Below are 16,218 nucleotides of genomic sequence, written 5' to 3' on the forward strand. Positions count from 1 at the left end.
AAGGATGAAACAACTTAACAGAATGTATAATATGTCATTGACAAAATTTGGCATAAAAGACATAACTATTATCAAGGATATACAATGGGATGCAAAAAAAATACCATGTAGTCATATATACATTTGAATAAATGGGAAATGTTGAAAGCTCTTTAGCCAATACATCCTTATATTGGAATGAATGCAGAAATCAACATAATAAAGTGTATGGTTAGTACCTTTCTAATACAAAAGCACAATAATAACTTTTTCATGGTAAAACAAAGAAGACATCTTTCATATTATTTAATGCAGTTTTGAAAGTTTTTTCATTAGTTTTATGACTCAGAATATAAACAAAAAATAGATTAATTTTATGACTCCAAGTATATCATAAGTGAAGATTGAGAGATCAAATGTTACTTTCTTTGTCGTAAGTATTCAACAAAGCGAGGTTCTTGGAAAAAATTGAGTGATATTCTTTTTTGCAATGACAACCATATTATTCAAAAGGGAACACCATTTTGGTTTTGGTGACACAAGAGGATACATTCCGTGTTCCAGAGTAGCTGCAGTGAAACGCTGAAGTGTTCTAAAGCACAAATGCTCCTCTCCGAATGATTGTTCGATAACTTCACCTTGAACTGTTACACGAAAAAATTACCAGGATTGTCACACCTCAATACAAATCCAACCATAGACCATTCTCTATCACTACATCTCATAATATTCACCATGAAAACTTGCCTCAAACAATAACGGTCAATCAACACATTCCAAGCCTGTATCAGAACAAACAAAAACTTATAAAAAAGAGAAGAAAATAGTAGCTTCAAAGGAATCCAAGACTAAAAGCGTTTGAACCGTGACTCCGACGAGCGACCTTCTTCCCGAAAATTCCTCAAACACTGCAGCAACAATGTCATCGCGACCTCCTCACAACGCACACTCCACATCAACCGCGCACGCCTCGCTCCACCGCTAAAGCGCCGCATCTCCTCGCGCAAGGCTAGGTCTGAGCCTCCTCTCTGCCGCCTATATTTTCTGAAAGTTGATAGTGGATTTGTGAGAAGAAGCAGATCCATCCCTGTACAATTAGTAGTCCAATTAGATTTCATCATTTAGATATATCATGATATACCAACATCTTCAACACTTGCAAAAAACCAGAAATTTGAAAAAGAAGCCAATAAATTTGAAACAGGCATTGATTTGGAATTAATAGAGGCAAGAAGTCCAACAATTCTGTCAAAATAACAACAATCTCGTGTTATTGATCTACAGTCAGTTGTTCTAATTTGATACCTGCATCTTGTGGAAAATATAGGGTCTCCTTTAAATCATTGAGGCCAAAATTTTAAATGTTGTTTCAACGTTAGTCGTTTGAGCGAGAGAAGACGGAACATCTCTGACGATTATTATCATTTATAAAATTTTAAATGTAAATATAGTCTATAGAAGAAAATAGTTAGAAAAGTAAACCAACAAAAAATCATTTATAAAGTGTACATAGTAAGGTATGTATACACATTAGGAAATTGATACACGTTTTATAGGAACTAACCAATCATAATGTCATGACATGATGTAACAAACTATGAAGAACCGACGACGAAGCAACTGAAGAAAAATTATACAAAATCCACACCGAAATTGAAACCCGAAACTTCATATTATGATGCTCCAAATAAATCAGTTATTATTTCTCATGAGTGCCATGACTTGATTAGGAAGTCTATTAGTTTATAACACAAAAACATTTAACCTGTTTTGAAATATATATTTGTAAATTGAAAGTGTTGATATAATGTAACAATGAAAAAACTTCGTTAACAGAAGCACAAACACAAAAAATGAGTACCTTCCAATTGCATCATATGTACCTGCAACATAACTACATACTCCAAGCGTTTCAGGGTGATAAGGTTCCAACATATGCTGAACATATGTTTCAGTATCACGCAGCAGCCGAACATATGCTGCAATACGTACTCCCACCTCACTATCTCGATGCAGATCAAACTACTTAAATTAATGATCAACAAAAATATAAGTCAAAACAATTATCTCGATATTTGAAATTCCAAACAAAAGATAGAGATCAAATTACTTAAATGAAGTCAACGAAAATATAATACACTTTTAAAACTATCAGCTTTCACACTTTCTTCAATGAGATCTTATTTATTTTCTATCTTGCAGTAAGTCATTGAAACAATATTCTATCTTTTTAGCATAGAGTATAAAAAATACCTTTATTGTAGCATACATGTGCTTTACCATTCTCCAAAGTTATTAATTTTGGTCGTGAACCATTCTGCATTAAATCTCTTTCCATCTTTAAAAACCTGATACATATGATTGCTTTAGTTAGTAAAAACCAGATCAGCAGAACCTAATAATCAACAAAGTAGTCACAATAACAAATAACCCAAAAAAAAGCTTATGTGAATCTAACTAAATTATCTAAATCACTAAAAGTTTCTTTGAAAAAGTTTATTGAAACAACCTCTACACGTGAGCCCTTTATATTCTCTTCTAGATTTTCAGATCCATTACCATAAGCTAAAGAAGCATGTATTTCAGTTACATACGCCGGAGGAACGTCAAAGAAGAACAAAGAAGACTTAAAATAAGTAAGTTCATACAAAACCAATTACCCGATGGTTGTGATGAAACTTGTTGTAAATGAACCATACTTGAAACACAATATAAACAGAAAGAAAAGGAAGACGGAAGATCCTCGAACTGCAATCATCCTATCTCTTCAAAGCCTCTTTTTGCGCCCGCTCCAAACCTGAAACAATAAACACTAAATGAAAATCAAAACCCTAAAAGAGACACCAAGACCGACTCGCTCAATTCAACCGATGCACCACCGTAAAACCGATTCCCACACCATTCATCTTTCGTTGCGAGGCAACACAACCAAACCTGAAACAACAAACACTAAATGAGAAGAAATCATAAAAAATATATGAAACCCTAAAATCACAATCCAATTTATTTGCATACCGTAAACCGAATCGCACACCCATAAATAAATATTACCTTTTGAAGAATCTCTAAGGAATGACATCTTGAAATAGTTCTATATCATCCTGGTTTATGAAATTTTAGCGTCAGAAATAGGAAAATTTGTTTAACTACAACAAAAACATTTACTTAAATGTTTACATACCATTTGAAGAATCACATGGATTCCATTTTCATCTTCAATTTCAAAAGTTCGACTACAATAATAACAAAACCAGTCAAAACCCCAGATCTGAAGAATAAGAACATATCTGAAACGAAAACTATAAAAACAATGTTAGTGATGTTAAGTAAATAAAAGATGAAACCGCAAGAAGCAAAAACCACAAAAATTTGTATCTTATACTTTTAAAGATTTTACCTTTTACAATAATGTGAATCATTGAAACATTTTGTTGTGTTGACTACAATAAGACATAAACAGAAGATGAGACACGGTGACGACGGTGATGGTGATAGTGGCGCCGTCGACATGAAATTTGGAAGTGGTAAGAAATGAGATTAGGGTTTAGGGAAGGAGATTTGAGAAGAAAATGATAAATCACATAAAAGAGAAAGTGGAATGGAGAAGAGATAAAGAGTGAGAAAAAAGAAGGGGATTACGTGAAAAGATATAAATTAAAATATTTTGAAAAGCTTGTAGATTTGGCTTTGTTCAGGAAAAACGTGATAGCATGTAGTATATTGGAAAGCATAGCAAGCAAGCTGTCCACGTGGAACAACATGAAGTAGGGGGGCAAATCGGTATTTTACAGAACAATTAATTTTCTTATATTGTAGATATATAAATATATTATTTGACATACTTTGATTGAGTTATAATTTACATTTAAAATATTCAATTACAATAAATTGCAAAAAAATAGAGTTATACGTTTCTTAAATGATAGAAATGGTAGAGTTAAAATTTTAATTGCAAGATGAATATTTATAATAAATAGTAATGATTAAGGTTTCAAAATTTTAAATATGCACTAATTAGAATTAGAATTGAATTATATATAATTATTGATATTAAATAACGAGTAATGGTGTTTTAAATGTAGAATATATACATTTTTTATATAATTAATAGTGAGAAACTAAACTTTAAAACTTTTAGAGACAAAGTAAAATTTAAATGGATAGATAATCATTGATGATAAATAGTGAAAAATTGACTTTCAATTATTTTCTAGATGTAAATCTTTTTTACCATTGTAGATTTAATAACAAATAAATAACTCAATAAATATTATTTTACATATTTTTATTGAATTCAAATTTGAATTAAGAGATAATTTTTTACGGTAAATATTTAGAAATAAAAAATAATTATATGATACTAATTGTTTAGTTGGAATTTTCATGTCTAAATAAATATAACAATAAAATAGTTAGAAATAGGTTTTTAATATTTAATGCAACAATTTTAAAATATTTTTATTATTAAATTTAGTAATTATAAGGATTTGCTTTTTTATTGCAACTTCAAAATGATTATGAGATAATTATTTTTAATTGTATCACAATATATATTCATATATATTCTACATGAATTCTAAAATAAGGGTAGAATTGACATAATATAGTTATATTTGGATACTTAAATATTTTATTACCAATTTAGTATTTATTTTTATTTGTTAATTTAAGATTTTCACGACAAATTAGTGACATATCCGCGGTCCACACCACCCGTGTGAACGTACAATTTGTAATGAGATTTATTACTATGCATCTTACTGTAGCCTCTTAGGACAATTTAAATTTGAATTTAAAGAAGATTTGAATTTTCTTAAATAAAAAATATTATTTAAATGTTGATTTTCTCTTGACCAATTGTTTTTGTGACTATCAAATATACCCATAGACATAATAATATCATGTTTTTGTTTGGTTTCTTTTGTTATTTTAGATAGGGATGAATATCATATTTATTTTAGGGTTATATTTTATTTATTTTATTATTATTTGTTATTTATTTATTTATTAGACTTTATGAGTAAAATAAATATTTCAAATACTTTATCAGATATTATCATTCATCAAACTAATTATATTTTTAATCTATCAATAAATAAAATAATTGTAATAAATTTATTGAACATAATTTTTTTCCATTTCTTTGTAATATATAAGGTTCTGTTTGGCAAACCCTTTTTATATACGAGAATAAATTTACTATTAATTCAAAAAATTAAAATTTATATACGGGAATAAATTTACTATTGATTCCAATAATTTTATAAAGAATGTCAAAACAAAAATAATATTTACATACGAGAAATAAATACAGGAAAACATATTTTTATATACAGAAAAATAATAATTATTGTTCAAAAAAATGTCTTTTTAAAAATATTATGAATTACTCAAGGTGGCCGACAAAAACCTAAATATTAGTGGTTTATAAAAAACTCCTATATTATATTGGAACACATTTAATATTTTAAATTTTAACTTATATATTAATCTTAGACTTCTTTTTTATCTTTTTTTTATAATTTATTTTAATTTTTTATATTATTTTTGAATTCCATATTCTAACTGGTAACATAAAACCGGTCCACACCAGAACCCGTGCGGAGGCACGGGTTTCACACTAGTTCTTCTGGAATGACAAACATTTTATGAGTATATTACAATTTTTTTTTACATATAGATGAAATATATAGATTTATAATTCTAATTATGAAATAATTTATACTCAAACAAATTTAATAAGTTTTTAACATAGCCAAATGCTAGAAACTTACAATAATCCAAAAATATAGTTATCCTTCTAGGATGTGTTAGAGTCACTCATGTCATTCTTCTGGAATGACAAACATTTTACGAGTATATTACAATTTTTTTTACATTGAAACACACAAATTTCTTTGTGAAATCCTTCTGTAATACTTCAGAATTTCACTATTATTGATCCAATCCATATAGAATTTGATAATATAGGTGATGCAATAATTTTTCAAATTTTTAACATAACAGATACAATCCTTCCGGGATTCATTAATATCATGATGAAATTCTTCTAATATTATAGATACAACATTTTAAGGTGTGAGAAATCCTTATTTTAAAACTTTAACTCTTCGGAAATTATATATCACAAATGATCTTCGTAGTGATAAAAAGAAACAACTATTTGCATAATCCTTCTAGGAAGCTCAAAAAAAAAAAACCTTCAAAGTCATGTCACAAATATTCACATCGATTAAGAAAAATAATTCTTTAAGCAATCCTCCTGAGATATCTTAACATTAGTTTAAGAGAGGTTTTTTTTTTGTGTAGTTCTTCAGGAACTCAATCATAATTTTTTTTATAGTTCTTCAGGAACTCAATCACATTTTGTAGTTCTTCAGTAACTCAATCCCACATTTTGTAGTTCTTCAGGAACTCAATCCCAAATCTTTTAATAATAAAAATAATAATATTTATAATCCTTCAGGGATGCTTGATAATAGGAACTATATAAATAATTTGCTATAAACAATAATCTAAAAATATATATAACCATCCTTCTGGGACGCGTTAAAATTATTTGTGTCATTTTTCTGGAATGACAATCTTTTAATGAGCATATAATCAATTATGAATTTTTAGATCGATACAACAATTTTTTTTTATGAAATCCTTCTAGGATTCAATAATATTATAGATGCGACCTTTTAAAGGTGATTGAACGTTGAATTCTTCTGGAATTCATCAATTATTAATAAACACAATACTCGATTAAACTTAATCTTTGAACAATAATTTGGAGATAGTTTAATATTAATATTTAGTTCTACAAATATCACATCACAAACTATTTCCATAAACAATGGCCAATAAAAATTATTCTTTGTGCAATCTTTCAGGATACTTGAATATTAAAATAACACTTTTATGTGTTAAAATTTAATTCCGGGAAAACATATAGAACTGCTTTAATGTTAAATTCTTCCGGAATTTAACAATAATGATCAAAGAAATCTAATATTATTGTACAAGGTAAATCAATTTCTCTACAAAATATATAAAAAATAAACATATTTATATGAAGAAAAAAATAGTAATAAATCATGAATTATATTATATTGGTTCAAATATATTAAGATTAGAAAAATAACGTAGAACCTGGCTATATCATCACTCGCGTTGTAGAGTATCGTGCTGATAACGTGTTATGAACTAAATAAAACTATATAGAGATGAAGGAGAGATGAATGAGAGAAAAAGAAGAGGAGAAAGTAATCTTGTATTATCATCTTTAAGTTACCTCAACATTGCAACATGATCTATATTTATAGTACATGACCAATAACAACCATTAACTCAAGAAATACACAAAGGTTAAGAACTTAAATTATAGGAGTTAAGGAATATAGAAAGATTGGGGAAAATGAACATCCATATCTATTTACTATTATTCATGACAATTATAAATATATTGTTGATGTTGACAAATTTATATTTATTAAACCATAAATGAATAATCAAAAATAAAATTTTAAATACTAATATATAATAAAAAGATTTAAATAGTCTTTTGGTCCCTGTAAGTTAGCGTGTTTATGATTTTGGTCTCTGTATCTTATTTTTCTTGAATAAAGTCCTTACATATTGAATTTCTTTTGGATTTAGTCCCTAAAACTAAAATCCGCTGGAAAATTGATAGGTTTCTTGCGAAATTTTCTTCGGATTTTCCTGCGGATTTTAACTTTAGGGACTAAAGTAAAAAAAGATTTTAACATTGAGGGATCATTTCCAAGAAAAAAAGATATAGGGACGAAAATAAAAAACACGCCAACTTATAGGGACCAAATGACGATTTAAGCCTAATAAAAATTATTTAATTAAAGTATCATAATTAGGGATGGCAAAACGGGTCTGACCCATTGGACATGTCCATTTTGCCGGCACTTTTCTGCGGCACGAGACAAATTTTAGGCTCTCAACCTATAATATCTCCGCTCTGTCCCGCTCCTTTTTTTTGCGGGTTTCTGCGAGCACGAACTTTTACATAAAATTTTACATTTTTAGACCTAAAACGTGAAAAAGCCCGCGGGCATTCCCCACTCTGTCCTCATTTTTTTGCGAGGCGGGCCAAAGTTTTTGGCCCACACCCTTAACTATTCACGCCCCGTTCCGTCCTTTTTTTTTTTGCGAGTTTTTGCAAGGTGAACTTAAAAGTTAAAACACAGCGGACATGCTGTTTTTCACCCCTAATCAATGAATAATGGTTTCATATTAAATCTTAAATGTAACGAGGAACGATAAAAAAAAAAGTAAAATTTTAAATATCAATGTGTAACACTAATAGTATGTTCTTGGAATGTGAAAAATATGATAGGACTAAATAATGAATAAAAAAATTTCAAATAATAAATAAATCAACAATGAAAAAGATTAATAAAAATTAAGTAAGTAATAATACTATTTTTATTATGTAACTAATCACAACATAAATAATTTATTATAAATATAAATATTTTTTTAAAAAAATTTGATATAATCTCAACTACCAACGTTATTTTTTTCTTTTAAAAGAAATGATCATTTGTGCCTAAATAGAAGAAATGATCATCTACTCCCTGATAGAGCAATGATCATTTATGCGAAAGGAAAACATCATCATTTATAATCTGAAAGACATTACCATGTATACTCAACACAAAGTGACCATGCGTGCCCATATGAAGAATTTATCACTTGTGCCCAGATGTAGAAGACCTACTATGTTGAGTCTGAAGGATAGAAAAACACTTAGAAAGGGGGGGTTTGAATAAGTGTAGCTTTAAAAAACTTGACAGATAAAAATAAATTGCACAGTTATTTTTATCCTGGTTCGTTGTTAACTAAACTACTCCAGTCCACCCCCGCAGAGATGATTTACCTCAACTGAGGATTTAATCCACTAATCGCACGGATTACAATGGTTCTCCACTTAGTCAGCGACAGTCTTCCAGAGTCTTCTGATCACACACTGATCACTCCAGGAACAACTGCTTAGATACCCTCTAAGACTTTTCTAGAGTATTCTGATCCACACGATCACTCTAGTTACAACCTGCTTAGATAACCTCTAAGACTTCCTAGAGTATTCTGATCCACACGATCACTCTAGTTCCTTACAACTTAATGTAATCAATTCTAAGAGTATTACAATTGCTTCTTAAAAGCTATAATCACAAACTGTGATATTTCTCTTAACGTTTAAGCTTAATCTCACTAATATATTACAACAGCAATGTAGTGAGCTTTGATGAAGATGAAGATTCTGAGCTTTGAATAGAACAGAGTTTCAGCAAGTTAATATGAGTTGTTTTGTTCAGAATCGTTAACCTTGCTTCTCATCAGAACTTCATATTTATAGGCGTTGGAGAAGATGACCGTTGAGTGCATTTAATGCTTTGCGTGTTCCGTACAGCATCGCATTTAATGTTATACGCTTTTGTCAACTACCTCGAGCCTTGTTCACGCTGTGTCTACTGACGTTGCCTATAATAGCTTTTAACGTTCCTTTTGTCAGTCAGCGTAGCTTGCCACTTGTACTTCCTTCTGATCTGATGTTTTGTGAATACAACGTTTGAATATCATCAGAGTCAAACAGCTTGGTGCAAAGCATCTTCTGATCTTCTGACCTTGAAGTGCTTCTGAGCGTGATACCATCAGAACTTCAGTGCTTCTGATCTCATATTCTTCTGATGCTTCCATAGACCCATGTTCTGATTCTGCTTCGACCATCTTCTGATGTCTTGCCAGACCATGTTCTGATGTTGCATGCTGAACCCTTTGAGACAAAGCTTCTGAGCGCTGAATTATGCATACTCTTTATATATTTCCTGAAAAGGAAATTGCATTGGATTAGAGTACCATATTATCTTAAGCAAAATTCATATTATTGTTATCATCAAAACTAAGATAATTGATCAGAACAAATCTTGTTCTAACAATCTCCCCCTTTTTGATGATGACAAAAACATATATAAATGATATGAATTTGCGATCAGAAAGAGCAGACGGCAAAAGACAAATTACACAGCTATAGCATAAGCATATGAATATGTCTCCCCCTGAGATTAACAATCTCCCCCTGAGATAAATAATCTCCCCCTGAAATAAATACTCGAAGAACTTTAATAAAAGACTTCCCTGATTATTTCGGTAGAGACGATCACATAAGCTTCTGTCTTCAGAGAATTCATAGCTTCTGACTTCTGCTTCCGTTGGACAGCTTCAGAACTAGAATTTCTTTAGATCCCTAGAACACTCACAGCTTCTGATTCCTGCTTCCATCTAGGACAGCTTCAGAACTTGAATTTCTTTGATCTTCAGAACATTCACAGCTTCTGATTTCTGCTTCCATTTAGGACAGCTTCAGAACTTGAATTTCTTTGATCTTCAGAACATTCACAGCTTCTGATTTCTGCTTCCATTTAGGACAGCTTCAGAACTTGAGTTTTCTGGATCTTTAGAACATTCACAGCTTCTGATTTCTGCTTCCCTCGGATAGCTTTAGAGCTTTGAATTTCTACCAACATCACTTCATGCTAGATTTGTATCAGAACATTGTTGAATGTACCAGAGCATCATCAGAGCATCTCTACATCCTGAAATGTTACAGAACAAAAAACTAAACGACAAAAGTCAGCATGAACGAGTCAGAACATAAAATGTATATTCAAACACATGATATGTATCAGAGCCATATAGGCTAAAATAATGTATCAGAGCAAATAGAATTTTGTCAGAGCAAATAGACAAATATGGATCAAATTCTATTATCAGTGCTTCTGATTCATTCTTCTTTCTTGCTTCTGATTTCTGAAGCTTGACAGCACTCAGCTTGCTTCAGTTTCCATGAGCTTATTCTTTTTACAGAATAACACTTCTTATGGTTTTGCTTCTTGTGTTTGCTTTGAAGATTCTCTTCACTTCTTTATACCTGCAAAACACTTAAACCATATAGAACTTGCAGTTCTTGTTAGTACATATGTGGGAGCTTTACCCAGCAACTGATAGATTAATCAAATCATTTATCATTTATCTTCTCCCCCTTTTTGTCATAACATCAAAAAGAATATTTCAAAAGATTCAGATGAATAAAACGACAAATAAAATCACTGGAATGTAAAAACAAAGAAAACTTTTCATTGATAATCAAACGATATTACATGAGAAGATGTTTAACAAGCAGATGCAACAAGGAAAGAAAACTACTAAGACCAAAGACTAAGACCCTAGCTAAGACAAAATCTGTGCCAGCATGTCTTGAACCCTGTCATTAGTTGCAGTTTTCCTTGCCATGAAGGAGTGAAACGCATCATTGGCTACTTCTTGGGCTTCCAGGCGAGGGGTCAGGGAGACTTGGTTCTGATGCAGATCTTCCACAATCTTTATCAGAGACAACATTCTCAGCAGGTGAAAATGAAGAGATTTCTTTGGAATGGGTTGAGGGAGAGGAAAGGTTAGATGAGGAGGAAGTTGAGTCTTGAAGGTAAAAAGATGAGGAAGAAGATGGAGATGATGGAGGGCTTTCACCAGGGGGTTGAAACACACGTCTAGAATAGTTTCTAGATAACTTAGCTTCGAATGGATTCACCTTGAGAGGGTCATAGGTGATCTTTATCTTTTTGGGTTTGGAGGAAGATGTTTCAACAGCTTTTCTCTTTTTGTTTTGATCATTTTCATGGTTTCCTGGGCTTGATGAAGAGTTCATGATGGATTTGCAGATAATGAACAGCTAGGGTTTGATATGAATGCAAAAGATAGAGAAGGAAAACAAAAACAGAGTGTAATAGAGAAAATATAAGAGGGAAGGAGAAGCGTTTGAAGAGTATTTAAAAGAAAATAAAATGAAACAAATGATGGATAGCATTTAATGTTACGTGACATGAGGAGAGATAATAAAGACAAATGAGGTGACTAGCACAGTTACCTATGGTTGGCGTCCCTTCAACTGCACGCGCGCTTATCCATGAACAGTAACGACAGGTTTACCATCCCGAGATAAAACGTTACAGCTGTTTTGCTTTAAAAGAGGTTCTGAATCAACTTAGACAATGAAACGTTAGTAATAACCGAATCATAATTTCTAAAAGATTTCAATCAGAACTTCTGAAAAAAAATCCACATTCATTTCAGAAGATACTCATACGTAAGAACTTCTCATCTTCTCATTCTGGGCATAAATCCATACTGATGTTCTTCAGAATGAACTTAAACCTATCTTCATCCAGGGGTTTTGTAAAGATATCAGCCCATTGATGGTCTGTATCCACAAAGTTTAAAGATATAACACCCTTCTGAACATAGTCCCTTATGAAATGATGTTTAATCTCAATATGTTTAGCTTTTGAATGAAGAATAGGATTCTTAGATAAACATATAGCAGAAGTATTATCACAGAATATAGGAATGTTACTCTCATATATCTGATAATCTTCTAACTGACTCTTCATCCAGAGCATCTGTGTACTGCAACCAGCAGCAGCGACATATTCTGCTTCTGTTGTTGATAGAGTAATAGTTGCTTGCTTCTTGCTATACCAGGATATCAAATGACTTCCAAGAAATTGGCAACTTCCTGAAGTACTCTTTCTTTCAATTCTGTCTCCAGCATAGTCAGCATCGCAGAATCCTACTAAGTTGTATTCTTTAGATTTTCTGTAAACTAAGCCAACATTAGTAGTACCTTTCAGATACCTTAGAATTCTCTTAACAGCAGTTAAATGAGATTCTCTAGGATCTGATTGGAATCTAGCACACAAACAAACACTGAACAGAATGTCAGGTCTAGAAGCAGTCAAATATAGAAGAGATCCAATCATACCTCTGTATAACTTCTGATCTACCTTCTTACTTACCTCATCCTTACCTAGGATGCATGTTGGATGCATAGGAGTTTTGGCTTCTTTGCAATCTAGAAGATTAAACTTCTTCAGAAGTTCCTTCACATACTTGGTTTGGTGAACATACGTTCCTTCTGATGTTTGATTTATTTGTATTCCAAGGAAATACTTGAGTTCTCCCATCATGCTCATTTCAAACTCAGCCTGCATAGACTCAGCAAACTCCTTTCCAAGTGTAGCATTAGATGTTCCAAAAATAATATCATCTACATATATTTGACAAATTAAAATATCCCTTTTAAAGGTTTTACAAAAGAGAGTAGTGTCCACTTTTCCTCTAGTGAAACCATTATCCAGAAGGAAAGAACTTAAGCGTTCATACCAAGCTCTGGGAGCTTGTTTCAATCCATACAACGATTTCTTTAGTTTAAAAACATGATTAGGAGACATAGAGTCTTCAAAACCAGGAGGTTGATGGACATAAACTTCTTCATCTATATAACCATTTAAGAAGGCACTCTTAACATCCATCTGATAGAGAGTGATGTTATGTTGAGTGGCAAATGAAATTAATAGACGAATAGATTCTAACCTGGCCACTGGTGCAAAGGTTTTTGTATAGTCAATCCCTTCTTGCTGACTATAACCCTGAGCCACCAGTCTGGCTTTGTTCCTTACCACTTCACCTTTCTCACTGAGCTTGTTTCTGAAGACCCATTTTGTACCGATTATATTGAATCCATCTGGTCTAGGAACAAGATCCCAAACATCATTCCTTGTAAACTGATTCAGTTCTTCTTGCATAGCAATTATCCAATCTGGATCTTCTAGAGCATGATCAACAGAAGTTGGCTCGATCAAAGATACAAGACCTAATTGACAGTCTGCATTGTTCTTAAGGAATGCTCTTGTTCTGATTGGATCATCCTTCTTTCCAAGAATGACATCTTCTGAATGACCAGAGATGAGTCTGGATGATCTTCTGACAGATGGTTCTTCAGAAATGCTTAGATTCTCCAGAGAAGCTGATACTTGATCTTCAGATTCTTTGCTTCTGAGAAGCTCTGCTTCTGATGCGTTGCTTCTTGGCTCAACAACTTCTGATATATCAATATCACAATCTGCAAAATTATCAAACTGCTTTGGTTTTTCAGAACCAAGCTTATCATCAAACCTGATATTGATTGATTCTTCTACAATCAATGTTTCAGTATTGTATACTCTGTAGCCTTTTGAGCGTTCAGAATATCCAAGAAGGAAACATTTTTGTGCTTTGGAATCAAACTTACCAAGATGATCTTTAGTGTTCAGAATAAAGCATACACATCCAAAAGGATGGAAATATGAAATGTTGGGCTTTTTATTCTTCCACAATTCATAAGGAGTCTTATTTAGAATAGGTCTGATAGAGATTCTATTCTGAATATAGCATGCAGTGTTTATTGCTTCTGCCCAGAAATGCTTAGCCATATTGGTTTCATTGATCATGGTTCTGGCCATTTCTTGCAGAGTCCTATTCTTTCGTTCTACAACTCCATTTTGCTGTGGAGTTCTAGGACAAGAGAAATCATGGGCAATACCATTTTCTTTGAAGAATTCTTCAAAGGATCTGTTCTCAAATTCACCACCATGATCACTTCTGACCTTTATGATTTTACACTCTTTTTCAGATTGAATCTGAATGCAGAAATCAAAGAACACTGAATGAGACTCATCCTTGTGTTTCAAGAATTTTACCCACGTCCAGCGGCTATAATCATCTACGATGACTAATCCATATTTCTTCCCTCTGACAGATGCTGTTTTGACTGGGCCAAACAGATCAATGTGCAAGAGTTCTAATGGCCTTGAGGTAGAAACAACATTCTTGGACTTGAATGCAGGTTTGGAGAACTTGCCCTTCTGACATGCTTCACAAAGAGCATCTGATTTGAATTTCAGATTAGGGAGTCCTCTGACAAGATCCAGTTTGTTAATCTGAGAAATCTTTCTCAAACTAGCATGACCTAATCTTCTGTGCCAGACCCACTGCTCTTCAGAAACAGACATAAGACAAGTCACCTTCTGACTCATAAGATCTTGCAGATCTGTCTTATAAATGTTGTTCTTCCTCTTGCCTGTAAATAGGATTGAGCCATCCTTCTGATTGACAGCCTTGCAAGACTTTTGATTAAAGATTATATCATAACCATTGTCACTCAATTGACTGATAGATAAGAGGTTATGTGTTAATCCTTCTACAAGAAGTACATTAGAAATGGAAGGAGAGTTACCAGACTTTATAGTTCCAGAGCCAATTATCTTGCCCTTCTGATCTCCTCCAAACTTGACTTCTCCTCCAGACTTAAGCACCAGGTCTTGGAACATAGACCTTCTTCCTGTCATGTGTCGTGAGCATCCAGAGTCCAGGTACCATGACATGTTGTGCTTTGTCCTTTTTGCAGCCAAGGATATCTGCAATAGGAATAATCTTATCCTTAGGTACCCACATTTTCTTGGGTCCTTTCTTGTTAGATTTTCTCAAGTTCTGATTGAACTTGGGTTTAACATTGTAAGCAATAGGAGGAACAGCATGATAATTTTTAATGTGAGTTTCATGATATTTCCTAGGTTGTGTCACATGCTTTTTGGTGTGTGTTATGTGAAAACTTTGAGCATGTGAAGTGTGCCTAATATCATGGGAGTGGCCATACTTGAACTGATCATACAATGGCTTGTATGTGAATTTCATTTCATCAACAGGTTCAAGTTTGTATGGGGTTTCACCCTCAAAACCAATGCCGACTCTTTTGTTTCCAGACACAGCATATATCATAGAAGCTAGTTGACTTCTGCCAATACTTCTAGATAAGAACTTCCTGAAACTTAAATCATATTCTTTCAGAATATGGTTTAGACTAGGAGTGGATTTTTCTGAATCAGAAGGAGGTCCAACATTATTGGATAATTTTAAAAGTTTTTCTTTTAATTCAGAATTCTCCAACTCAAGCTTCTTTGTTTCAAATTCAAATAGCTTTTTCAGCTCTTTGTATTTGAGACTAATCTGAGACTTGAATTCCAGAAGTTCAGTTAGACCGGAAACTAACTCATCTCTAGTAAGTTCAGAAAATACCTCTTCAGAATCTGATTCTGATGTAGATTCTGATCCGTCATCTTCTGTCGCCATCAGCGCACAGTTAGCCTGCTCATCTTCAGAGTCTGAATCATCTTCTGACTCATCCCAGGTTGCCATAAGACCTTTCTTCTTATGAAACTTCTTCTTGGGATTTTCCTTCTGAAGTTTTGGACATTCATTCTTGAAGTGTCCAGGCTCATTGCATTCATAGCACATGACCTTCTTCTTGTCAAATCTTCTGTCATCAGAAGATTCTCCACGTTCAAATTT

The 16,218-nt window shown here is 32.5% G+C and overlaps 1 long non-coding RNA gene across 1 annotated transcript; it reads right to left on the reverse strand.

Annotated features, from left to right (window-relative positions):
* Nucleotides 1-2,496: 2,496 nt before the first annotated feature.
* Nucleotides 2,497-3,268, reverse strand: LOC131640913 (uncharacterized). The gene is made up of 4 exons (XR_009295381.1): nucleotides 3,161-3,268; nucleotides 3,031-3,080; nucleotides 2,859-2,913; nucleotides 2,497-2,776 (listed from the first exon to the last, which is right to left on the reverse strand). It is a non-coding gene; the product is annotated as an uncharacterized LOC131640913 (long non-coding RNA).
* Between the last annotated feature and the right edge of the window lie 12,950 nt (nucleotides 3,269-16,218).

Source organism: Vicia villosa, unplaced genomic scaffold (assembly GCF_029867415.1).
Source record: "Vicia villosa cultivar HV-30 ecotype Madison, WI unplaced genomic scaffold, Vvil1.0 ctg.003394F_1_1, whole genome shotgun sequence".
Classification (NCBI taxonomy): domain Eukaryota; kingdom Viridiplantae; phylum Streptophyta; class Magnoliopsida; order Fabales; family Fabaceae; genus Vicia; species Vicia villosa.